Genomic DNA, 25,944 nt, shown 5'->3' on the forward strand with positions numbered 1-25,944 from the left:
TGAGAGTGTTATTTAATCGATAATGAATAAGGTTTCATTCGGTGCCTATAACAGCAAGTTATACAGTTATCAAGGTCTCAATTTGATCCTGCATTTGCATGACGCATCGACTGAGCATATCTAGTATAAAAAGACTCAGTAGTAAATTTTAAATATTTTATATATTTTTCGACGGAATTCTCGCTGGGCTTGACAACTGCCTCTTTATCAGTGGCCATAACGGCATGAAGAATTCATCAGAGCAATTTTCTCAAAAGCTTAAAAAATCGTTCAGCATCTGTTTCGGCGAAACTAAAAGCCCTATTTGTCCGGCTGAAAAGATTGTTCTTTTATTGTCTTTCTTATGAAATTAAATGCAAACAAATGAACATATTGTAGAACATATAGTTGACATAATCGGTTTGAAACATAACCCAATGGAAGAACATAACACCCATATACCATTCCAATCAGTGTGTCGAGATGAGCAAATGCATGTGTGACAAATAATTTCACTCATTTATTTTAGGAGATGACTCAACCGTTTTCTACAAACTCAAATTCATATTAAAAGTCGTATGCTCCCAGACAAGGTTCCAGAATTATGTTTGGTTCCGACTTCTGGTTTCAGAACTACAGGATGATATGTGAAACGAAATTAAAATTGTGTAACTCATTTTTCTCGTAGATTGCTGAACCGATCTAAGATTCAAATGAAGTCTAAGAATTATATAAGATTCAAATCAAAAGTCTTAAGATTCTATGAAACATTTCTGGAATTAAAGGATGATGATTTTCTAAAATTCTAATCGATATAGAAGATGACAATCTCGAAAAGCTTTAAAGTTGGACTCAAAATTATTGCAATTTATTCGTAGTATGGACATACGAATCGGTTTGAATTATGATGGTTCCTGAATACCAGCTCTGAAAGTACCTTAAATTACCGTAAATTCTAAAGTGGAACTTACTTCGACATATCATGGAATGCTCAATCGATTGTCACACTTTTAGATTCAAATTCGATACAATTTGCAGTTTCGACATTACAGAGTAATGAGTTATTAAAATCTCAAATTGCCACTTAAAACGACGGACACTAGAATAATGTCATGAGAAATAAAACACCGAAGAATATTCATGCAAAATACTCATGCGGAAGGTATCATCTCACTGCTAGATGGACTAAGCACGTTTTTTAATATGACTAATCCAGGTCCTGGATCTGTAATATGGCTAGTCCAGATTCTGATCTTGCTCAAGATCTGAAACACATAACTCATGTTTTCATAAATATTACTACAGGATACTTAAAAAAAACTTGATGTCAGATCTCAACTAATAAATTCTTTGCGGAATCAAGGTAGACTATCCAATGTCCTAGTTCGCGACATTCTTGCTTGTCTTGATCTTACACACATGAAACTTCTTTATCATTTCATTAAGTCCATAGGAGTTCCAATTTAAATTTTATTTTATGTTAGACCCCTTTCTCTTCCAGCTGATACAAACAAACCTTAATAGTTATAAGATCATGTACAAAATAAGTGTAGTTTGTTTAATGTAATTTATAATAGCAAATCGCTTGATAAAAACTACAAGGATCAGCCCCATGGGGTTGTTCGAGTTATTGATGTGGAACAAGGCAACCAAAATTTCTAATGATCTACAATCAAAAAGTTTAATCAATCCGAACCAACACCGAACATCATTTGTCTTGATTTGCATTTGTTTTATGACCGACGAAATTACACCATTATCCCAAATATATGCAATTATATTTTTGTACATACTTGCGATTTCGATAATTAAGCTTCTCTTCGCCAAGCTTGTGTTCAAGTTTTTTATGCAAGCAGTTTTTTAGCGTTTCGGTTGAAGCGATAAACTATTTCTCATTATCAATCGAGTTCATCTAAAATAAATTAGAAATTAATCTTAAGCACTCATAATTTATCCAGAGGTAGTTGTCAATTTCTCATGGGGAAACGACATAACATGGAATTCCGAGCTTGCATTACACAAGATCAGAGCATATCAATTAAGGGCTGAGACCAGTGTGTTTTAGGGCGTTTTAAAGGGCTTCAAATCTCATTTTCTCAGAAACGGTGACGAATATCAAAAAACCCAACAGACAATCTCTTAGAAATTTAGTTTAGATTATTCTGTGAAAATTTCAGAATGATTGTTTGACTTTAGCGGTCGGGAAAGTCTTTTTTCTGAAGGAAGAGTTGCATAGCTGAAAACGGCAACTTTCAACTTGTTCATTGAATATCTCGCCTTCAGAAGCATGGAAATCTATCCTGACAATGTCTAGATAATTTAGTTTAGATGCGATTAGTGCATAAAAACATATATGTTGTCGCGATAAAAATTAAGTGAATGTTATTTTTGTAATGGTAAGTACGTTTCTATGGCGGCACCATTTTTTCTGCTCTTGTATCCTGGTAACGTAACGAACCATGAGAGAGAAATAAAATCGGCTCATCAAGGCTGCCAAACAGCGGTAGCTTTGCGTATGTGTGTATGTAACGTTTTTTTGCACTAACTTTTCTCGGAGATGGCTGAACCGATTTTCACAAACTTAGATTCAAATGAAAGGTCTTGTGGTCTCATACAAAATTCCTGAATGTTATTTGGATCCGACTTTTAATTCCTGATTTTCATGGGGATCCGACTTCCGGATTCGGAAATATAGGGTAAAAAGGGGTTTAAAATTGTATACCATAACTGAAAATGGGGAAAACCTTAAAAAATTTTCTAAATCGACCTTCAATCTTTTCCAATTGACAGTTTTGTCAGTAGACGGTCAAACAAACCGATTTCGGTTATTCTTTTAAGAATCGAAGAAAATTATTTTGGAGAATACGATAAGTATGATTGATATGAGAATATGATAAGTATGATTGATATGAGAAAGGCATTATTACACCACTAGGTGGATTAAAACAGATTTTTTTTATAATTTTCCAGATATGATTGAACCATCGCTACCAAAAATTTATAGTAATCTTCCCCTAGAATCAATATGAATGCCGAAAAAATGATAAAAGAAATTGAAGATCCTTCAAGAGGACAACAACCCCGAACATCGAAGTCTAGTATGTAGCGAGTGTGAAGGGTAAAATTGGATTGTTACCATAGTTTTGTCTATTGCAAAGGAATATTCTGATGCTCTGATGGGCATACTTGATGCTGAAAGAGAGATTGTACTTGTTCCAAAATTATTTACTTTGAGTATTGAGAATAATCGAACAATACACGTGTGATTTTTTTCAAAAAACTCTTATTGTGGTTTCATTTGAAAACATGACTATTATCACAGAAAAATCAGATATACAGGCTCACATATGGCGAACACTTGTAGATGTCACTACAATCGACACTGTTTTGAGAGCCGCTTTCACATCGCGACACAATTTGGTTGCTACATTCACTTAACGAAGAGTTTTTGTTTTGCTGTTGGTTGAAATGACAAGTTTATTTTTGTTTTATTCTGATCGGTTTCTTGTGTGATTTATACAACAAGTAAGTAAAGTTGCCTTTTACACGTAGGAATATCGTGTGATAAGTGTTCAAATAGTTGTAGTTGGAATATTCCTACAACAGGCAGGAGGGTTTTGTTATCGTTCCGGAACGTAGTGGAACGTGTTTCCAACGCATAGCAAATTTGAAATTTACACAGGATTTTGAAAAATTCTGTTCGACTCTGATGATGAGTGATGATATTTTAAAACTGGTTTATTTTTTAACATATGAGCCTAAGTTATGAACCATAAAATGCCAAGGTTCTTGTTCTAAGCAGACTAATTTTATGTAAAGCGTAATGTAATGGCAAACTTTCACCAGGGGACAAATTTGTAGAACAATATACAGTCTCTATTGTTCTATGTTTCAAAGATTGGATTGGCCAAATCTACAATACAAGAATGACATTGAAAATTAATCTAACAAATGAATTTTAAATGTGAATCCAAAATAATCCCAATTCCACTTAAAAGATATTCGAATAGTAAAATCGCCAAACTTCAGCCAATGTGCAATCTAAATTTACCCTTCATTTAGTTGTTTGAAAGACTTTGTCTCCACCAGTTTCACCCTCTTGACGTTCAGCCGTTCTCACGTTGCGTTTTTCCCAACCACTCAGCTCCGTGCTCGGTCCGCACTGATTGCATCACGATGCAGCACCTAAACATGATTATGTTTTTTTTTTCACAGAATCCATACTATTGTTCGACAATCCCACACCCTTCACTCCCACTGTTCGTGCTGTGGTGTTTTATGCTTGCTACTGCCAACTGTTCGTGCCCAACTCATATTTCGATGTTTCAATCGAGCTGCCGTTTTTCACCTCCCACCGGCCATCGTCACCCCCACCCACCAGGCGGTGCGGAAAAGGATCGTTTCGGTTCTTCGTTCTACTGGTGGTGGTGTGATCTCTCTCTCTTTCTCTTTCTCTCACAACTTAGACACACTTCTGCTGGAAACTCCTCTCCCAAACGGCAGGGACTCTAAGAGTGAGTACTCTACAAACACGCGCCAGCCAACCAGCCAGCCTGCCAGCCACGGGGAAGTTTGAATATGGAGATGATAAAAAAATATTCGAGGATATATGGAATAGTTCAGATTTTGCCTTCGGTTTGTCTGCATTTTTTGTGTGTTTGGAGAATTCGACGAAAAGAAAAAAAGAATAGCTCAAAGAGCGTGGCTTGCGGAAGTCACTGTCAGTGATACACGTTACGAGATTACGTCGCGTATCGAAATCGGACGCTAACACAGCAGCACCATTCGCATCGCTTTTCGATCACTTCCGGTTATCAGCCGCTTAGTGGAGTGTGAGTGTCAGTTTTGGCAATCCCTCACGCGTGTGATAATTAAATTACCTCATAGTACAAGTGCTGGTGTTTTTCTTGACCTACATCCCCAGTGAGTTCCTTGGATCACTAGGCCTTGGCACAGTGAAGCAAGGATTAGAAACAAACGCCTTCGGTGTTGTAGTCATCGTAGTCGTCGTCAGCATCGTCGTCGTCGTCGTCGTCCTCACCGACAGCGTTGCCGTAGTGGATACTAATTACACGACCACAATCAACGAAGGCAACTCCAGCATCCGAAGACCCTTCCAACCCGTACCCAATTAGATTCATTCGGAGGAAACCGTCGCGGTTGGCAGGGTGAAGATGTGATGGTAATCATCATAATTATAGCTCCGTGTGCGTCTGTCTCCCTCGCTCCTAGTCACAGACGACACCGTTTACGGTTGATTGTGGACAAAGGCATAGTATCCTGATAAGTGTAAACATCGGATGCGTTTAATTGTTTGTGGAATTGTAGTCGAGGTTGTAGTGCGTATCTGTCGATCCAATTGGAATCCTTGAGTGTGACTGTGGAATCGCGTACCCAACATGAGTTCTATGATCGAAAAACGTGCAAATTTGAAATTTGTGCGCCTATGTCCTTAACATCTGTGACAAATTCGAATCATGGTGGGATAAAATTATTCTTAAAAATTGCACTTTTACAAATTATATCAATCTGCTTCTATAATAAGTTCAACAAGTGTGTCGACAACTGATCTAATATTTAATGTCATCTGATGTTGTGGTTTTAGAATTCACGGTACCTATCTATGTTGAAAAAATTTCTAAAACCAAAAAAAAATTAAAAACTGCAACTCCAAAGGCCAAATTAAGCTTTATCACGAACCAGTACTGAACACATCATCAAAATCCACACCCATGTTCGGCTCAGACCAAACCATTCGTTCATGACATTCATTACAAACCGTTTGATCTTGTCCGATGCAGTACTCCGGCCAGTCAGTGCGAGTAGTAGTTCTGATCCTACCGAACAAACGTGATACAGTCCCAATCGATCCATCCATCGGTCACGATCGGATCCGGTTGCGATTGATCGGCAGCAATAAATCCGGACATAGCTTCTAATAAATTCCTCTCGTCCCTTATAGAGCCACAAAAATTATTTTTAATTGCGGGAAAAAGTAATTTGATGTCAATCATTTTCTCCGGCGTTCGCCTCTACAAGGGGTAACCGCGAAAAACGCGACCATTCATGATCACGAATCGCATCTTGACCACTGGCCAGAAGCTTTCTCGAGGGCTTGTCACACTGCATGTTGATTGTTGATATCGCCAATGATTACATGTAATGAACGGAGATCATCATCATGTCGGCAGTTTCGAGCGCTTTGATCTGACAGCGGAGATGAACCCGGGCTGGACAATCGCAGTTCTTTTTTCTTGCACCGTCTGACATGAGTCGGTGATTTGTGCTACTGAAATTATATAGTGAGAGAGATGGTAGAGAGGGTTACCAAGGAAAAACTTTCTGCTATTGATCCTTGGAAATCGGATAAAATTGGTTCAAATGGTGTACGCATGGTATGTGTACCGTATCAGATGCAGTAAAATATAGTGAATATCTCTCGCTTTCTCCGTTAGATTTATTATCAGAAATTATTTCAATGGTTGAATCATTTAATGCATAAGAGAGTTGAATTTTTCAAAAAACTACAAACTAACGCTGCTAGTTACATTTCTGTTGAAACGTTAAATTTCTTACTTTAAACAGAAAGAATAAAGCTAGATGAAAATAAGATTAGTTTCTAAAGGCAAATGACTGTTTCTCTTTTTGTATTTACGTTTCAAAAAGGTTATGTGCTCCTTTACATAAAGCGGCCAGTAGTAACCATTCCCATGTTTTTCGATCCGGCTGAAAGTCTCTTTAATAAAGAAAACTAACTAACTATGTTTTTCGATTCTTCAGTGTAAATTAAAAGATTATAGTTTTACTTATCACTCTCTGCACATAGTTTTGGAGAAGGATTACTATGAGTACCGTAATATTCGGAAGAGAAAGAACACACAGAAACTCTGTCATTTCCACTTAGGACCGAATCTAATGTTCATCGAGAAATCATGTAAGTTTACGGCAAAGAAGTTGCATAAAAGAGCAGTAAAACATTGTTGTACCAGAGAACGTAACTTAATTAGGGGAAAGTGTTATAAAGCTTCCCTACTAACCAAAACGCCCCCTTCCTTTTTTGAACATTCAAATATTCTACACAAAAATTTTATCACTAACACTATCTTTTCGTAAGATCTTACTGCAATGCAAGTTTGGCAGTTGTCGTGTGCTGGAAAATATGAAAAAAAAAACTGAAAATATCATTAGGCTGCTTTTCGATGTAAGGTTTTGCTTCGACTAAACAAGCATTTTCACCGTATAAAAAATCTAATGATCGGTTGCTACTTAGTAATTAACTTTTAGCAGTGCGTATGTCTCTATTTACAGTATAAAAATCCAGAGAAACAAAGTCATTTCTTTGATATACGAATTTCCTGATGACAGTCACTCAATGGACATTATGCCCCATCTTTGATTCAACAGTCTGCTTTAATTATAATTAATTAATTATGGAATATTTTCTTTATCCGCTTTTCTTCTATATCGACATTTCAAGGGGCATATTGCATCATTGTTGTGGGGCATAACACTGATTTGTTGTAAGGCATATTATACGGTTGCTGGGGCAGTATGTCTAGGGCAAGCGAAAAAATTGATAATGTTGCCGTTTTGGAAAATGTGTTTGTATCAATCAATTCTCATCACTTCTACCGAAATCATTGAAAATTATGTTCCTCAGGCGAATTTAAAAGAAATACATACATTCTCGAAGAAAATATATCAGTACATTTAGCAATATCTCAATGTTTCCTTAAGGGAAGCATATTATAACACTTTACCCTATCTGAACTCGAAATCAAACCAGACGCTACATTTACGGTTACGTTTCAATTTATGCTACAGCCAGTGATTTTGATAGAAATCATTCTTTTTCCATTGTAAATACACAGCTACTTGAAAAAATATTAGTACTGTATTTGTATGCATTTATTTAAACTCTCGGTAGCTGATTGCCATGAATTGACAATATACACACTTGGAAAATTTAGCAGAATTCGGTAATTTTCTACCGAATTTTCAGCAGCTGAACTTTCGGTAATCAGTTCGGTAATTTAAATGAATTTTCGGGTTTAAAAAATAAACAACATAAATTTTCAACTTACGATTGTCTTTTACGAATTTGGATATTTTTCACAGAAACGAGTGAAGCAAATTAAAACCATTGCCTACGATTTTATTGCCCTACCTATCCACGAAAAAAGAAAAATATGTTTATCAGTTTATCAGCCGATGAAAATTGAGAAAAACTCGCGACTTGACTTAATGTCCCGGTTGACCGGAATTATAAGCGCCTTCCAGAATACCGAATAATCTGTCGCGTTCACCAGAAGTTACTCTCGATCGATATGTGTCGGCAGCAAGTTGACATAGTGATATGAAGTTATTGTCTGCCTATAAGTAAAAATAGCTTTGAGGTGTTCTAATGCTTTGAAAACATGTGCACCGGTACGTTAATCCATTCGACGAACCTCTCAAGATTTCGTTTCGTTTGGTCAATAAAAATACACTTATTGAAAATTTTAATAACTGTTTGACAGCTAGTTTTACACCACAATCAGTATTTACACAAATTTGGTATTTGGAAGACAATTTTACCATACGAACAGTATATATAATTTTATAATGAAAACATACGTAAAACTGATTGTCCAGGAAAAATTTGCATAATTTTTTTAAAATGAAATTCATGTACCGAAACATCGGTTATTTCTAATGATTATCGTAAGTTTTCTTCAAAAAAAATTCCGATTAATCAAATCTTAGTGTGTATATTAGGGCGGGACAAGGTTGTGTGGGAAAAGGTGAAAAGGCTCATTTTCTCGCTCCTCCAAACATTTCTTTTTCTTTCTAGGTCCCATAAGCAAAATTTTAGCGCGATCGGTTAAACTATATTTTCGCGCCCGAGGCTTAGAGTTTGTATGGGATTTAGTATGGAGAAACTGACTTTTTGCAAAATAGTTAGTTAGTTGTTTATTTTAGCCCGGTTTTAACCTATCATTCACCGGGGGATTTTTTCATAATAATTGGCTGTAGATCAACCTGTAATCTCAAAAAATCAGTGCATGTGTTATTTTCGTTTAACGAGGAAGAAAACCTTCGAAGACCGTAAAACAATCCGACATTTGTAAACCAATATTAATCGAATAATCCGACATTTGTAGAAAATGTTATTAAAGGAAAACCGATACAAGGTTCGAACAATGGTTCATTCCTTAATATATCTAGCATCATTGCTGCTAGTGATCGTAGTATGATGTAACTTTCGTTGAATGTGTTATAAAAGTTGACCTGAGTTACTTGATATCTTCACGTTACTCACGTTATCTCCACGATAGTTACTCAGCTTAGTATAAATATTCCTAAGTGACAAACCATGTTCCAAAAATTACTGTGTACGACAAGCAAGAATGTCACGAAATGCGACTTTGGATAGTCTACCTTGGGTACGCAAGGAATTTACTAGTTGAGATCTGACATCACGATACTCCACGCATGTCCAAACGACATTATCAATATCTCGGTAACCTTCGCCACAAGCACAATGAATAGTCTCGGAAAGTCCAATTCGAAGGAGATATGCGTCTAATGTGTAGCAATTGGACATGATTCTGGACATCACCCTGCTCACATCCCGATCCCAGATCATCTCTATCCCAAGATGTTCTTTGACGAGACGCGCAAGTGTTCTTTGACGTTCAAAAATTTCCCCTCAATAGCAACACGTTTGGCTAAAATATCGACTCTTTCACTGTCTGGAATGGATCAATAAGCCAGAACTCAAACTATTGTGATTTGATAATTATTATTCAATATGTCGTTCAGGCACTGTTTTATTTTGCCCAAGAAAAACGGTTCATTCTTGCCAGTCATGTTTGAGCGAATGGCTACAATTGCACTCAAACTATCTGAGAAGAGGATATATGGTTTGGAGATAATGTGATGATTACACTCAAGCTACAATGAACTGCTGCTAACTCTGCTATATAAACAAATGCAGGTTCTTGAAGTCTAAATCAGACCGAAACATTATTGTTGAACATACCAAACCCAGTAGTCGCTTCAATTTGTGATCCGTCCGTGTAAAACATTTTCTCAGAGTCAATATGGTTGCACTTACTTGAAAATATTTTTGGGATTTCCATCGAGCGTAGGTGATCCGGGATTCCACGCACATCGCACTGCATGAATGTGTCGAAAGATAACATCCATGCAGATAAGATAATCAACTAACCTTTCGAAGTTATTAATAACCAGGGGATTCAGCACCTCACACCTTATTAGCAGTCGTGATGAAAGTTCTCAAAAGCAATCTTTCAATGAAAGAACTCCCGCCAGAACTTCAAGACTCATAGTATGTGTCGAATGCATGCAAACTAAGACAATTCGCAAACAACGATACTGAATTCGCTCTAATTTGATAATATGGGAGTTTGTAGTCATCACTGAAAGTATCATTGTCTGATACAATTTTATTAGAGCTTCCAGGTGAGCACCCCACCAAGATTCTGCTGTTGTTCGAAGAAAATTCACTCTTTGTTGGCATTTTGTTATCAGATACACTGAGGTCTTTTTTATGCGGTCTTTTTTTATGCGGTTTTTTTTACGCGACTTTTTTTATGCGAATTTTCAGAGTTATGCGGTTTACCTTTCTGCGGTCTTGTTTTATGCGAAGTTTCAGAGTTATGCGGTTTTTTTTATGCGAAGTTTCAGAGTTATGCGGTTTTTTATACGAATTTTCAGAGTTATGCGGTTTTTTTATGCGGGTTTTTTTATGCGGTACTTAAATTCGCATAAAAAAAGACTTCAGTGTATTTAATGTGTCCTCTCCACGTGCATTTTGAATCAAACAACACCCCGAGGTATTTGAAAGTCAAAACCTGCGCGATAGTTCTTCCCATCATATGAAGCTGAAGTTGCGCGAGATCTTGCTTTCTATGTCCGTCCTTGATGCAGTTAAATTTTATGGTGGAGACTCTTCCACGGAAAACAGCTCAAACGCTTGTAATTTTGTAGGTTTCAATGCCACCAACACCCGATAGAAATATTCCGAAATTTCTCGTTCAGCACAGCACAGTGATTTTGGTTATAGCAAAAGAGCTAAATCTTTTCCTAAAGTTGTTGCTTCGGAGGATGAAATTGTGAGTATAAATGAGAGCAATACGTTTGATACTGAAGGAAGCTTATTTGCGAGGAACTGAGATCGAACCGCAAAATATTCTAGAAGAATTTTCGTGCCGGCTATATCCAAGGATCAATTCAAAAATAGTTTATCTTACATTATCTAAATTTTTGCATGCACTGCCAGCGCTAAATATTGTTACAGTGGAAAAAAAATGTAACCTGTACATTTTTTAGTTACTAATAGGTAATTTTCAATGCGTGGGAAAACTTTCCGTATGGGACAGACCCAACTTGATATTTTTTACCTTTTTTTATAAATATAAAAAATAGGTATAGATTTCGCTCACACTTTAGAAAAATTTTCCGAGGCCCGGAGGGCCGTGTATTATACCAGTCGATTCAGATCGACGAACTGAGCAAATGTCCGTGTGTGTGTATGTATGTGTGTCTGTATGTGTGTTGTCAACAAAGAGATCGAGATCTCAGAGATGGCTGGACCGATTTTGATCAAACTAGTCGCAAATGAAAGGTCTCTCCGTCACCCTGAGCGCTATTGAATGGTTTTGAGATCGGATGTTTACTTTTTGAGTTATACAAAGTTTTATGTTTAAATTTTCAGTTTTATGACAATAACATTTCTGTCAATAGACTTAGATTCCGCAAGGTAATAGCTATCCAACCAGCCATAGATTGTTAAAATCCATCCATTTTTAACGAAGATATCGATATTTTTGTGTAAGTGACTTTTTGCCTTATTCCAGTAGTAAGAGTTTTGAGCGCTGAATGACAAAGTAATGTTTTGGAGCAACGTGGAACACGATTTTTTATACAACTGTTTCTAAATACCAAAAGGACTGTGTACAGCATCCTTTTTCATGAAATTTTGCCTCGGACCGATTTTAGCACGTTTCGTTTTTGGTAACATAATTGTTCGAATATGACACATGCAAACCAGATAATGGCAGCATTTTCGAGTTGAAATCAATTCCATAATAATATTGATTTAAACTACTTACAGCAATAAATGCTGGAAGAACACAACACCCATATACAATTCGAATCAGTTCGTCAAAATCAGCAAATGCGTGTGTGACAAATAATTTCATTCAATTTTCTCGGAGATGATTCAACTATTTTCTACAAACTCAGATGAAAAGTCGTATCTCGACATCTCAAAGATGTCTACACTGATTTTCAAACAACTATACAGCTCCTGAGTTGGATTTAACTGACTTCGGCTACACTGATTTTAGAAGTCCGGTTCCAGTATCGAATCGTTTCTCAAAGCTCAATCGTTTTCTCAAAAAAGGCCAAACCGAATTTCAAAAACAAAAATTCAAGTTAAAGGATTTAAGGTCCCACTCAAAATGAATGAATTTTATCCGATTCTGGAAGTACAGGGTGATGAGTTTTTAAAATTCATATGGATATAGAAAATGGCAATCCAAAAAAGCTTCAAATTTGGACTCAAAACTATTGCAATCGTCATATTAATTTATGGCCATACGAATCGTTTTAGGTTATGCTGGTTCCTGAATATCGGCACCAGAAGTACCGCAAATAATGACGAAAAACTCTACAGTGGAACCTACTTCGACATCTCATAGTATGTTCAATCGATTGTCACACGTTTAGATTCAAATTCGATCCGATTTGCAGTTTCGACATTACAGGGTAATGAGTGAATAGAACTGCCACTTGAAACGACGGTCATTAAAATAATGCCATGAGAACTAAAACACCGAAAAATAGGGTAACAGAGGTATTTTGGCCACTACATATATTTTGGCCCACCTAACAAACTTTATCGATTTCATCGGATTTTATCGATGTTAAGTAACTCATTTTGCATCAATTTGAAGCTAATCACATCAAATTACCTATTGCGGAAGGGGTTTTTAAAGATATTACAATATTTGGTGGATATTTTTATAAAGTGGGCCAAAATAAAATCAATCCTAAAGTGGGCCAAAATACCTCTGTTACCCTATTCATGCAAAAAAACACCTGATGATGTTAAAAAAGGTATCATCTCACTGCTAGATGGATTAAGCACGTTTTTCTCAAATTTTACTGAACTAACTCCAAATTATTTGAGCATTATCTGAATGTAGGGTAAAATGGACGTTATCCGTCGGGCTAACTTAAAAGTGACCAGCACTCATATGGGACTGATATGCGAGTATGGGCAGTTTTGAGATGTACGACTAAATCCGTTTCCGAAATTAATCCTTGAGCTGGCACTCTGGAGAATATTATTCTTGTTTTTTTAGACCGAATACAAAAGTTGCTAACAACTTGATATTTGGATTATTTTTATAACTAAATGTTTATTAGCATTTACCACAATATAATAACTAAATAAGTCATTCGTAACCGAATGTTCGAAGTGAGCACACGCGTTTTTTTAACAATCGACATCGGTAAGACGAAGGTGCCTATCACAGCAGAGGCTGTAGTATAGGCATTAAATAAAAGTGATAAAAAGTAGCATCCCCGCAAGTGAGTTCTGTCTGTGCACCGGTTTTGTATCGGTATCAACAGTAGACGCTATTGTGCTATCCTCGGGCAGCAGTTATTTCTATTGTTTGCTACCCGCATCGCAGCAGCCAAATCCTGAGTCAAGGTCACGCTGAAGCACAACGAAGGAGTGAAGGAGCAACTCACCTAACAGCTTACCGTGACATACTGTTAAGTATTTTCTCAAACTTTTTCTTTCAACTTTTACTATTCATATATTTTCTTTTCATTTTATTTCTTTCTTTCTCATTTTAAGTGCGGGAGACTTCTTTACTCCCGCACTTTAAATATGAATATTGATGACAGTGGGGGTGTCTCGGAGGAGGGCGAAGCTGAACGAATGAACGAAGAACATTTAGAGGCTGAGTTTGCTTCCGAGATGCCATCTACCCCTCCTATACCATCTCCCCCTCCGATACCATCTCCCTCTCCGATGCCATCTCCCTCTCCGATGCCTCCATCTCCCTCTAAGATATTGCCTGCCCGCCAAAAAGTTTACCAAGACGATGGCTCGGGGGGTCCGTGGGTGGTATACTTCCGGCCCACATTAAAGTCTCTCAGAGTTTTAAATATTGCTCGGGACCTGGAAAAACATTACTCGGCAATAAAAACAATAGATAAGGTTTCGCCAAACAAGTTACGCGTTGTTGTGTCCGACCTGAAGCAAGCAAACGCGATTGCTACCAGCGAGTTGTTCACGAAGGAGTACCGCGTGTACGTCCCGTCTCATGTGGTGGAGATCGACGGTGTGGTCCGTGACGAAAGTCTGACAATCGAAGATCTGATGAAGGACGGGGTAGGCCGTTTCAAAAACCCCGACCTTCATCCAGTGAAAATTTTGGAGTGCAAGCAATTGCACTCCAAATCGATAGATGGTAAATTTTACCAATCGGACTCATTTCGCGTGACTTTTGCCGGATCTGCACTTCCAAATTACTTGGTAGTGAGTGGAGTTCGTCTACCTGTTCGGCTGTATGTACCGCGGGTAATGCATTGTACAAGCTGCAAACAGTTAGGTCATACGGCAACCTATTGTTGCAACAAACTGCGATGCGGCAAATGCGGAGAGGCCCATGAGGACGATCTCTGCAGAAGAGCAGTGGAAAAGTGTTGCTACTGCGGGGAGAATCCTCATGATCTTTCGGTGTGCCCTACGTACATACAGCGTGCGGAGAAATTGAAGCGATCCGTGAAAGAACGTTCCAAACGTTCTTATGCGGAAATCTTAAAAAGAACCACTCCTTCGACCCCTGAGAACCCGTTTGCAATCTTGCCAGTTGAAGAGGATACCTCTGACGACCCAGGCGAAGGACCTTCCTACACACAGGTTGAAGGAAGCAGGAAAAGACAAAATCTGGCTTCTCCCAAGCTTCCTCGTAAAGGCCTCAGACTGTCCTCTTCGTCACAAAAGAACCAAACGGAAACAAAAAGTGCTGACTCAAAACCGAAGCAAACACCTCCTGGGTTCAAAAAACTTAGGGATGATAAGGAGTACCCAGCACTTCCTGGGGCATCAAAAAACCCGAATGACCCCAAAGCACAACCAGAAAATCCAACAAACGCTGGATTATTGAAATTTTCTGATATCGTGGACTGGATATTAACAGCCTTCAATATTACTGATCCTCTGAAAAGCTTCCTAACTGCTCTACTGCCAACAGTAAGGACATTTTTAAAACAGTTGACTGAACAATGGCCCCTCCTTGCAGCGATCGTATCTTTTGATGGATAATTTACCACTGAGAATCGAAGATATGATCATTGTGCTTCAGTGGAATTGCAGAAGTATCATCCCAAAACTTGATTCTTTCAAACACTTAATACATACTCATAATTGCGATGTATTCTCCTTGAGTGAAACTTGGCTTACTTCTAACATCAACCTCGACTTCCATAATTTTAACATAATCCGCCTGGACCGAGAAGACTCTTATGGAGGGGTACTTTTAGGGATTAAAAAGTGCTATTCATTTTATCGTATTAACCTCCCCTCGACACCGGGAATTGAAGTTGTTGCTTGCCAAATTAATATTAAAGGCAAAGATCTATGTATAGCTTCTATCTACATTCCTCCCAGAGTCTCGATAGGGCATCGTCGGCTTGCAGACATCATAGAACTTCTTCCTTCACCGCGGCTGGTTTTAGGGGACTTTAACTCGCATGGTACAGGATGGGGCTGCTTATATGATGATAATCGTTCTTCGTTAATCCAAGATCTGTGTGACAACTTCAATTTGACAATTCTAAACACGGGAGAAATGACACGGAACCCTAGACCGCCAGCACAACCAAGTGCGCTGGATTTATCCCTTTGCTCGACTTCGCTACAGTTAGATTGCAAGTGGAAGGTAATCTGTGATCCTCACGGTAGCGATCACTTGCCGATCATAGTTTCTATCACCAACCGTGGAAGACCATCGGAAACAATCAATGTTTCGTACGATTTCACACGAAACATTGATTGGAAACGTTACGCGAGCTCGATATCTGAGAAACTAGAAACATCACAGGAGCTTCCTCCGGAGGAAGAGTATACATTTTTGGCTGGCTTGATTCTTGACACCGCAATTCAAGCTCAGACGAAACGAGTACCTAGCGCGCAAACTAGTATGCGTTCTCCCAACCCATGGTGGGACAAAGAGTGCTCAGAGCTGAAAACGAAAAAAGCTTCAGCCTTCATCTCGTTTAGAAAGAACGGAACTCCAGATAATTATCGGAAATACGCGGCGTTAGAATTTCAAATGAAAAGTCTTATTAAAGCTAAGAAACGCGGTTACTGGCGAAGGTTTGTTGACGGATTAACGAGAGAAACAGCAATGAGCACTCTTTGGAATACGGCCCGTCGCATGCGCAATCGAAATCACGCGAACGAAAGCGAGGAATATTCTAACCGCTGGATATTTGATTTCGCTAAGAAAGTATGTCCTGATTCTGTTCCGGAACAGAAGATATCCCGCGTCGCGACATTGAATACAAACGAAACACCGTTTTCGATGGTAGAGTTCTCACTTGCGCTCTTGTCGTGTAACAATAGAGCCCCGGGGTTAGACAGAAATAAATTCAACTTGTTGAAAAATCTGCCCGACTCTGCCAAAAGGCGCTTGCTGAATTTATTCAACAAGTTCCTCGAGGGTAATATTGTCCCACACGAATGGAGAGAAGTGAGAGTTATTACTATTCAAAAACCTGGAAAACCAGCCTCCGATCACAATTCGTATCGGCCGATTGCTATGCTTTCCTGTATCCGGAAATTGTTGGAGAAAATGATTCTCTTCCGTCTAGACAATTGGGTCGAAACAAATGGATTGCTTTCAGGTACACAATTTGGGTTCCGCAGGGGCAAAGGAACGAACGATTGTCTAGCGTTGCTCTCAACAGAAATTCAAATGACATTTGCTCGTAAAGAACAAATGGCATCAGTTTTCCTCGACATCAAGGGGGCATTCGATTCAGTTTCCATTAACGTTCTATCTGAGAAGTTGCATCAGCATGGTCTTTCACCAGTTTTGAACAACTTTTTATATAATCTATTGTCCGAGAAACACATGCATTTTGAGCATGGTGATTTGACGACAAAGCGATTCAGTTACATGGGTCTTCCTCAGGGCTCATGCTTAAGCCCCCTTTTATACAACTTTTACGTAAATAACATTGATGAATGTATCAACACATCTTGCACGCTAAGACAACTTGCCGACGACAGTGTTGTGTCTATTATAGGACCCAAAGCTGCCGATCTCCAAGGACCATTGCAAGATACCCTCAACAACTTGTCGACATGGGCTTTTCAAATGGGTATCGAGTTCTCTACGGAGAAAACTGAGCTGGTTGTATTTTCAAGGAAGCGAGAACCTGCGCAATTACAGCTTCAACTAGGGGGTGAAACCATAGCTCAGGTTTTCACATTTAAATATCTCGGGGTCTGGTTCGATTCCAAAGGTACCTGGGGATGTCACATTAGGTATTTGAAACGAAAATGCCTACAGAGAATCAATTTCCTTCGTACAATAACCGGAACTTGGTGGGGCTCTCACCCAGGAGACCTGATCAGGTTGTACAAAACGACGATATTGTCAGTAATGGAATATGGATGTTTCTGTTTCCGCTCCGCTACGAATATTCATTTCATTAAACTGGAAAGAATTCAGTATCGTTGTTTACGTATTGCCTTGGGTTGCATGCAATCAACCCATACGATGAGTCTTGAAGTGCTGGCGGGCGTCTTACCGTTGAAAAACAGGTTCTGGGATCTCTCATATCGACTGCTAATCCGATGCGACATTTTGAATCCGATGGTGATAGAAAACTTTGAAAAGCTCGTCGAGCTTAATTCACAAACCCGTTTTATGTCCTTGTATTTTGACTACATGGCTCAGAATATAAATCCTTCTTCGTTTGTTCCCAATCGTGTTCATTTTGTGGATACTTCTAATTCTACTGTGTTTTTCGACACATCCATGAAAGAGGAAATTCGTGGAATCCCGGATCCTGTACGCCCTCAAGAGATCCCAAAAATTTTTAATAATAAATTTAAAGAAGTCGACTGTAATAAAATGTTTTACACTGACGGATCATATCTAGACGGGTCCACTGGCTTCGGTATATTCAATGTAAATTTCACCGCTTCCTATAAACTCAGTGATCCAGCTTCAGTTTACGTCGCAGAACTAGCTGCAATTCAGTATACCCTTGAGATCATTGACACTCGGCCCACAGATCACTACTTCATTGTATCGGACAGTCTCAGTTCCATTGAGGCTCTCCGTTCAGTGAAGCCTGGAAAGCACTCACCGTATTTCCTGGGGAAAATACGGGAACAATTGAGTGCTTTATCTGCAAAATCATACCAGATTACCTTGGTTTGGGTCCCCTCACATTGTTCCATACGGGGCAATGAGAGGGCGGACTCGTTAGCCAAGGTGGGCGCACTAGAAGGTGATATCTATGAAAGACCAATCTGCTTCAATGAATTTTTCAGTTGCTGTCGTCAGAAAACTCTAGCCAGCTGGCAGAATACATGGAATAGTGGAACTCTGGGACGATGGTTACACTCAATAGTCCCACAGGTATCGACGAAAGCTTGGTTCCGAGGGTTAAACGTGAGCCGAGACTTTATTCGTGTAATGTCAAGGCTCATGTCTAATCATTATATGTTCAGCGCGCATCTCCGTCGTGTGGGGCTCGCTGAGAGTGGTGTCTGCGTTTGCGGTGAGGGTTATCATGACATCGAACATGTTGTTTGGACATGTGTCGAGTATTGTGATGCCAGGTCCCAACTCATAGGTTCCCTTCGGGCCCGAGGTATACCACCCTTCGTACCAGTCCGCGACGTCTTGGCAACTCGAAATCTTCCTTATGCTACGGGGAGTATGCCGCCCCGTAATACGGCATCCCTTTCTCTCCCCCTAACAACAAGACAATCGGCCACGTTAAGCTAAAGCAAATGAGCCTAATAAAAATTTTATTTGAAAAAAAAAAAACTAAATAAGTCACATTTGTGAATTTTGTACCATTGTAAAACCATGTCAAACAAATCCTATGATTTGAATCCATATCTATCGGCCGTCACAAATTAGTGTTTCACATAAGGTGCTATAGGTCTTAATCAACGATCTGGTTGTCATCTGTGTACCGGTACTGTTGCAACTACGTAGGACTCGTAGAGCCGTATATATCCGTTCATTCATTAAAAATCGCTTAATGCAGCGGAAAATTTGCATGAAATTAGCATAAACGAAACACTTTCCCTCCGGGCCACAGGCTCACTGCAACGCTATTCCTCCCCAATGGTGTCAGCCAGCCAACAGGCAACCAACTTCGGTGATGCAAGCAAACAGCAAGTACTAAGTATCAGACAATCATGCAAACTTGTTGTCCGAGGCGCGTCGAAGTTGCACCCGCGTTGTTGTCGCGAGGAACATGACTCTTGTTGAAATAATTCAATTATGCATTCGCGGGGGTAACCGGGCCTGTTATGAATGAAATCTTTATTAAGTCGAATAAAAAATTGTACTCTTCACGGGTACATTCAGAGTAGAGCAACATAAACGACGTTGGAACACCTCACTGCGTACGTGACAAAGTTGATCATCGCTTGTTTCAGCTGTTGAACCATGACCGAGTCAAAGCGGAATGGCCGTGTTTAGCAGTTTATGTTTGCGTAAGGTTCTGGTTCCGATGGAGTTAGCACTGGTTTCATTTATTTAGTATCTGTTTTAGGTGGTTTCGAGCATTGTATCTGTCGTCCCCAATGTTGAAATACAGATCGACTTGGTACAGCATGTGCCATTTTTTTGCAACAAGATACTTAGAAAATTTACAATCAAACGAAAGAGTGAATTGAAATATATTATCTCTGTTATTATTTTAAGAATTTTATACATTACTAGACATAAGTAGTTTTAGATTTTTTAGATTCATTGATTTGACGTGGTTTTGTTAGTATGGTGCAGGTTCAGAAAAGTTCAACAGTTATTTCATAAATAGTGTTCAACAGATCAATCAAAGTATTGAATTGGTAGGTGAGCCTGTTGAAATAGCACAACCGATGAATTGTAGACTTGAACAATTGAAAAATATTTGTTTTAATTTGGGAAAATCGGACACGATCTACTGGATTGTGTAAACGATTCGTTGTACACGGGACACGTGCCAAAAGTGTGAAAAGAATCTCTGGTGGTTCCTATCCCCAAGGTTACTGGAACGGATAAAGCCGAGGAGTACTGTTTTAAGCTGTTGCACATTTAAACAAAGATCTAAGTTCGCTGGTTCGATGTTTAAAATTTACGCAACTGAAACTAAATGTCGCGAAAACTAAATATATGGTTATTTCTTCTGTTAGCACATTGACTTTTGCCCATCCATTCTGTTTCTTGCTAATAACACACAAATCTTGAGATTACAGCGACTGCAAAATAAAATCATGCGATTAATTCTAAAATGTAGTAGATATACCTCCTCAGATTTTCTACTGAACGCATTACAAGGGCTTTCAGTGAAACAGAGAATTTACTACTTAACCATGGTTTTTATTTTCAAGATCTTAAATGGCATGCTGCCTCGATATTTGTGTGATCGAATTGAAAGAGGAACTGATTTGCATAGGTACAATACTAGAAACGCATCTGATGCTAGAACACCAAGCTTTTTGTTAACCAGATTTGTACGAGGGAATAAGTTTTTTCAATTCGATGCCAAGAGAAATCAAACGCGCGACGACATTGGTAGAGTTCAAAAAGTTATGTATTTCACACATAACTTGTAACACGCTTTGTAAGCAAATATTTAGTTAGTTCAAATTTTTCAGATATTTTTATTTATTTTTTTACGTATTACGAAGATTGTATTTGTTTATATATATTATTGTGAGACGCATTAAGTCACTGTCTTCGGTATGATGATGATGGAGATTTAGTTTGATGAGAATTAAAACTAATGAGCAGTCTACAAACGTTTGAGCCTCGCACGCGAAGCAGGTAGAGACTATTTGGAAAACGAACAGGACTGGCCGAAGAGCCTTAGCATTCAGTGTGTAAAGTTTGCTCTTGACCGTGATCGCAAGGTTTGATTAATAATTTAAGGAATAGATTCGGGAAACTAATTGGGATCGACAGTTGTTGATGGAATTGGGCTTGGCTCTGCTCATCCGCAGTCTCATTACTCCATCGTAGCTGATGTGTGTAGCGATGAACTGGTCCGGCGTGAAGGGCCAGGTGAATTACTGTCTGATACTGGTAAAAATATCGGGTTCGATTCCTGATGTGATCAAGGATCTTCCCGGGTTGTAAATTTTCTTGATTAACCCCGGATAGTAAATTCGAAATATTTGAATGTTATTTTGTGGTCAGTCGTTCTTTTGAAGAAGAATCTATACCTGCTAGATTAATCAGATCGTTTTCTTTTGTTTACTGGTTAAGATATGTGCAAAAATATTAATTATCATTTAGATAACTCGTTCTGCTCACACCTTTGTAGGGGTATGAGGTGGGACCATGCGATAGATACAATGTATATTCTCAGATTTAGATTAAATTGCTCATTCTTTATGACTGTATTAAAATTTACTGGTGTTATATCGTGAAGTGCTGAATGAAAACCAAACATAAAGTGAGTTGATTATAACAGAAATCAACATGTGTCTGAAAATTAAAAAAAAACAGCAGAAGAAAAGTGAAGCCGATGGCGTCCCACCTTTCATTCTGACTGCTGGTTCTACCCGACTTTTAGTTCCAAGGTACCATGACACCTTGTAACATTTAATTCAATCAGCTGTACGGGTAGACACACAAAAAAAACTGCCCATCGAAGTGGATCTCGCCGTCAGACGGTTGGAGCAAAATATATCCGAGCCCTCCTTGAGTAGAGCATGATCGACCCGTTTGCACTTTCTGTGTACGGGCGTAAAATGATAAGCCCGGGGAAAAGGAACGGTACAGACGGCAGTCACAAAAAAATAAAACCAACGCTAACACCGAACAAACATTAAAAATTCATCATCATAAAACATACAATTATGAAAATTAAACCATTAATTTCAATTTAATTAATTGATATCGTATCATTAAAGAATTATAAATAAATTAAAATGATACCAGCCGAGCTCGAGCAAGTTTGCTCCCATTGGGCAGTGATCCTTCCGTGGGCTATCTTGTACTGGAACATTGTAAAGTGATGTCGCACAAGCCCTGCCACGGTATGCTCCTGTCTCGTTTATGCTACGGTGAGTTCTGACCGAAGTGCGGGGCCTCAGTCGGACCACTGCCAGTGGCATGCTTTTCACACATTATACCTACCCGAAGACGACTTGGGGTCCCGCTTGAAACAGCATGCGGTGGCAAACCGGATAGCTGGGTGACTTTATGCAGGCGATGAACCTCGCGCTAATTAATTACTACCCAATCGCGACGGCTGGAACAATCGCGCAGGCGGAGCGATTCTTCTGCGTATTGCGTGCGTGAATGTTTGCAGTTTAGCTGAGAAGCAGCAGAGGTGTTACAAGTTTTATGATGCTGAAGTTTTATGCTTCTCGCACAGAGATTGACCGTAAAGTTTACATTCTGCAAGCTGACTTTTTCGCAGGGCCTGAAAAAAATTGTATTTCACACAACAATAGGTTTTCAGTTGATTAGAGTTTCGGTTTCGAAATTATGGATGGTACATTCATATCCACGTAAGGTTACACTTTACGGATCACACAAATTATGTTCTCACATGATATATCTTTCTATTTAAAAAAAACCCTTTTTTGATCCACCTAGTGGTGTCATGTTTTTCACAATACTTATACTATCATGAATATTACTGCATAATTCTTAGAAAAACTGTTATTGATTAGAAGATCGAAAGTTTGTTCAGGCGTAAACAAGCATAACCTACAAATCGAAACACCCTTTAGTCCCGGAGATGGGAGTCGGATCTGGGTTAAATTCAATATCTATCAGGCGATAATACCTTTCCCTTGAATCTGAGCTTTAGAAGATCGATTAATTCACCTCGTGGAAAAGTGAGTGAGATCCTTCTAGCAGTTTTATTCTACTATTTCCGGTACTGCCGAATTCCCAACATCGATTTAAGTGGCCAGCAACAAATATATCCTACAAATTGAGTTTTGAGCAAAATTAAGAGGAATTTTTCCCTTTCATGCATCGTTGCTTTTATCGACGTCTTTCTAACCACTCATCACACTGTAATTCCGGAGCCGGAAGTCAGACCAGAACTAACTTTAGGAATTAAGTATGGGACTATGAGATCTTTTATTTGAATCTACGTTTGATCTTATCATCTCTGGTTGCGTGTAAGATCTTTCATTTGAACTTCGGTTTGTGAAAATAGGTCAAGCCATCGCTGAGAAAAATGAGTGTGTTTCATTTTTGAGTTTGTGACCACTATTTCCGATGTTCCGAAACTATTTCCGATGTTGAATTTTCACAGACATGTTGCATCCCATTTCTCCAGAGGCTCCAAAAAATTCACGGACCACCTAAACCAAATTTCAATTAAATTTCTACTTTTCTTTTTTTTAAATAGTCATGTGCATTTAACACAAAACCGGTACCCATGCGGTATCAAAACCCCTCAATAACTAAAATCTGTTGTCAGTCACCGTCACACAATTTCGTTTCTTTCGGCACGTTAGGTAGCGTTCAACATAAACTGCTGACGCACTGTTGAGCCGAAGGCGAAACGTAGAAATTTGAAATAGTCATGTGCACTTAGTACAAAACCGGTACCCATGCGGTACCAAAAACCACTAAATAATGATAAATTCTTCTAGTTTACAGAACTTGTCAATTTGTAGGTAGTTAATTCGGCACTACAAAAGTAGAACTCACTTCGATTTCTCGGTAATGTTTTAACCGATTTTCACAAATCTTGACTTAGATTAAAGTTCACATTATCTCCAAAGCTACTGTAAAATTTCATCTGGATCCGTCATCCGGTCATCCGCAATTAGAGGGCGATGAGTGTCGAAGCTTTCAAACCACCATATACAAACCGTTGATACAAATCCGGTACGTACTGGCACTGAAGAAGAAAACACAACACACCTTTTTGAACGATGCACACAGCGTGCTTTATTCAATATGATTCACGCTATAAAGAAAACGAAAGCCAACACCGAAACTTAGGTGACAACGGGGCTACCACGTTTGGCATAAAGTCGTTTGGCATAATACCGTTTGGCATAACGCCGTATGGCATAATAGTTATTTGGCATAATGGTTATTTGGCATAATGGTCATTCGGCATAACAGTGGCATAAAAGATGAACATGCTGCTCAATGGAAATTGTTTTCATTAACTGAAATTTTGTAAGGTCTAATGCGGCTATGCGTCATCGGTTTTAATGACCTGCTGTCCGACCTCGCTGCCGCTCCTTTGGACCTAACTGAGGGATAGCTCCTAGCTTTGGGTAATGCGGACAACCGTCCGCAACTAGACAGAGGTGATTTCTGCGGGGGCGCTGCCACAACCGCCACGCCCCCCCCCCCCTTCCTTAAAAAATGCAAAATTATCTGCAAAAAACTTAAAAAATGCAAAATGCAGATAATTTTCCAAAAGACATCTCCCATCTTTACTTATATTGCTAGAAACTTCTTCAGTTCCCAAGTAGCACGTTAAGTTGTTGTCCTGTATTTTTCTACTGATTGTGCAATTTATCAATTTAGTTGATATTACTATTCTGGTGACTGTTGTGTTATGGAAAAAGCGCAATTTTTCTTTGTTGTTTGTTGTGCAACATATCTTTAAATTCTTCCGTTGTTATGAACATTTATTCACAATTATTGTGCAACTAATACAAAAACTCATGTATCGATCTCATTACAAATGCAGCAATTAAATCAGCGAAAAAACAATTGTGAAACTCATTAAAACTACTTCGTAATGTGAACAAAAATTGAATTGATGTTTACAAAAAAATAGAAAACATAATCTCTAATGAATAAGTTTCGCATTTGATTTTCAAAACAACTGCTCGTAACACAAACGTAGAACTTTAAAAATATTCTGCACATAAATAAATGGTAATACTGCATATTGTAGAATTGATCTTTTATGTTTTAGTAAATAGAAAATCAACAACGAACTGCATTATTATGGTGAAACATGTCTTCGTACGCCTGAAATTTTCAAGCGCCTTTGAATGTACTTGTTTTGATGATTGAACATCAATTTCTATGAAAATAACAATCTATTCTTTTCAATGAATATGATCGAGATAGTGTTTGAAATATGTATAAGAAAGCTATCAAACATTCATACACCTTTTCAGACGATTTTAATCATATTGATGATTCAATTAATATGAAAAATCTTGAAATGAATTCTTCTTCAATATTTTCCAATATGGCATCGAGGGTAACAGTGCAGTGTGTTGAAAAGCAAATGGTTCACCCAACGTAATGATTTATTTTACCATATAAATGGAAATATAAACATGTAAATATTGAAAAGAGAAATTTTTGTTTTTATTTCTATTAAACTAGTTATATTTTATTTTAATAAACTAGTTGACTTAAACAACAATACAGTTTAGTCATTTATCTTAGTGAAACCGACATTTGTGATAGGCACTGTAGGTATTATTTTGGTGAGCCCATGTACCGATTTTCACGAACTTAGGTTCAAGCAGAGGTCTCATAGTGCCATATAAAATTCCGGAAATTCATCTAGATCCGACTTCCGGTACTACTGGGTTAAAAGTTGAAAATTTTATACCAACAACATAAGCGACGGAGCAAAAGAGGTAATTTTAATTGTTGCTTAACATACCAAACAACTTTGGTCGCAATATAAAGATTGTCACAACAATGTAATTTTACTTGAGGACAATACAAGACC

At 38.4% G+C, this 25,944-nt stretch overlaps 1 protein-coding gene across 3 annotated transcripts in view; it reads left to right on the forward strand.

The window, feature by feature from the left end:
* LOC131429604 (LIM/homeobox protein Lhx9-like) overlaps positions 1–25,944 on the forward strand; it is an 84,700-nt gene that overhangs the window by 18,883 nt on the left and 39,873 nt on the right. The window contains exons 1-2 of one of the 3 annotated variants that reach the window (XM_058593832.1): positions 4,512–4,811; positions 4,904–5,161. The exons of 1 other annotated variant lie outside the window; for it this stretch is intronic. The gene's annotated coding sequence lies outside the window, so the exon portion shown is untranslated. Of the gene's footprint in view, positions 1–4,511; positions 5,162–25,944 lie in introns of those variants that run through there. One more of the 3 variants, XM_058593831.1, reaches the window with a different exon arrangement.

The sequence above is a fragment of the Malaya genurostris genome, chromosome 2 (genome assembly GCF_030247185.1).
Source record: "Malaya genurostris strain Urasoe2022 chromosome 2, Malgen_1.1, whole genome shotgun sequence".
Lineage (NCBI taxonomy): Eukaryota > Metazoa > Arthropoda > Insecta > Diptera > Culicidae > Malaya > Malaya genurostris.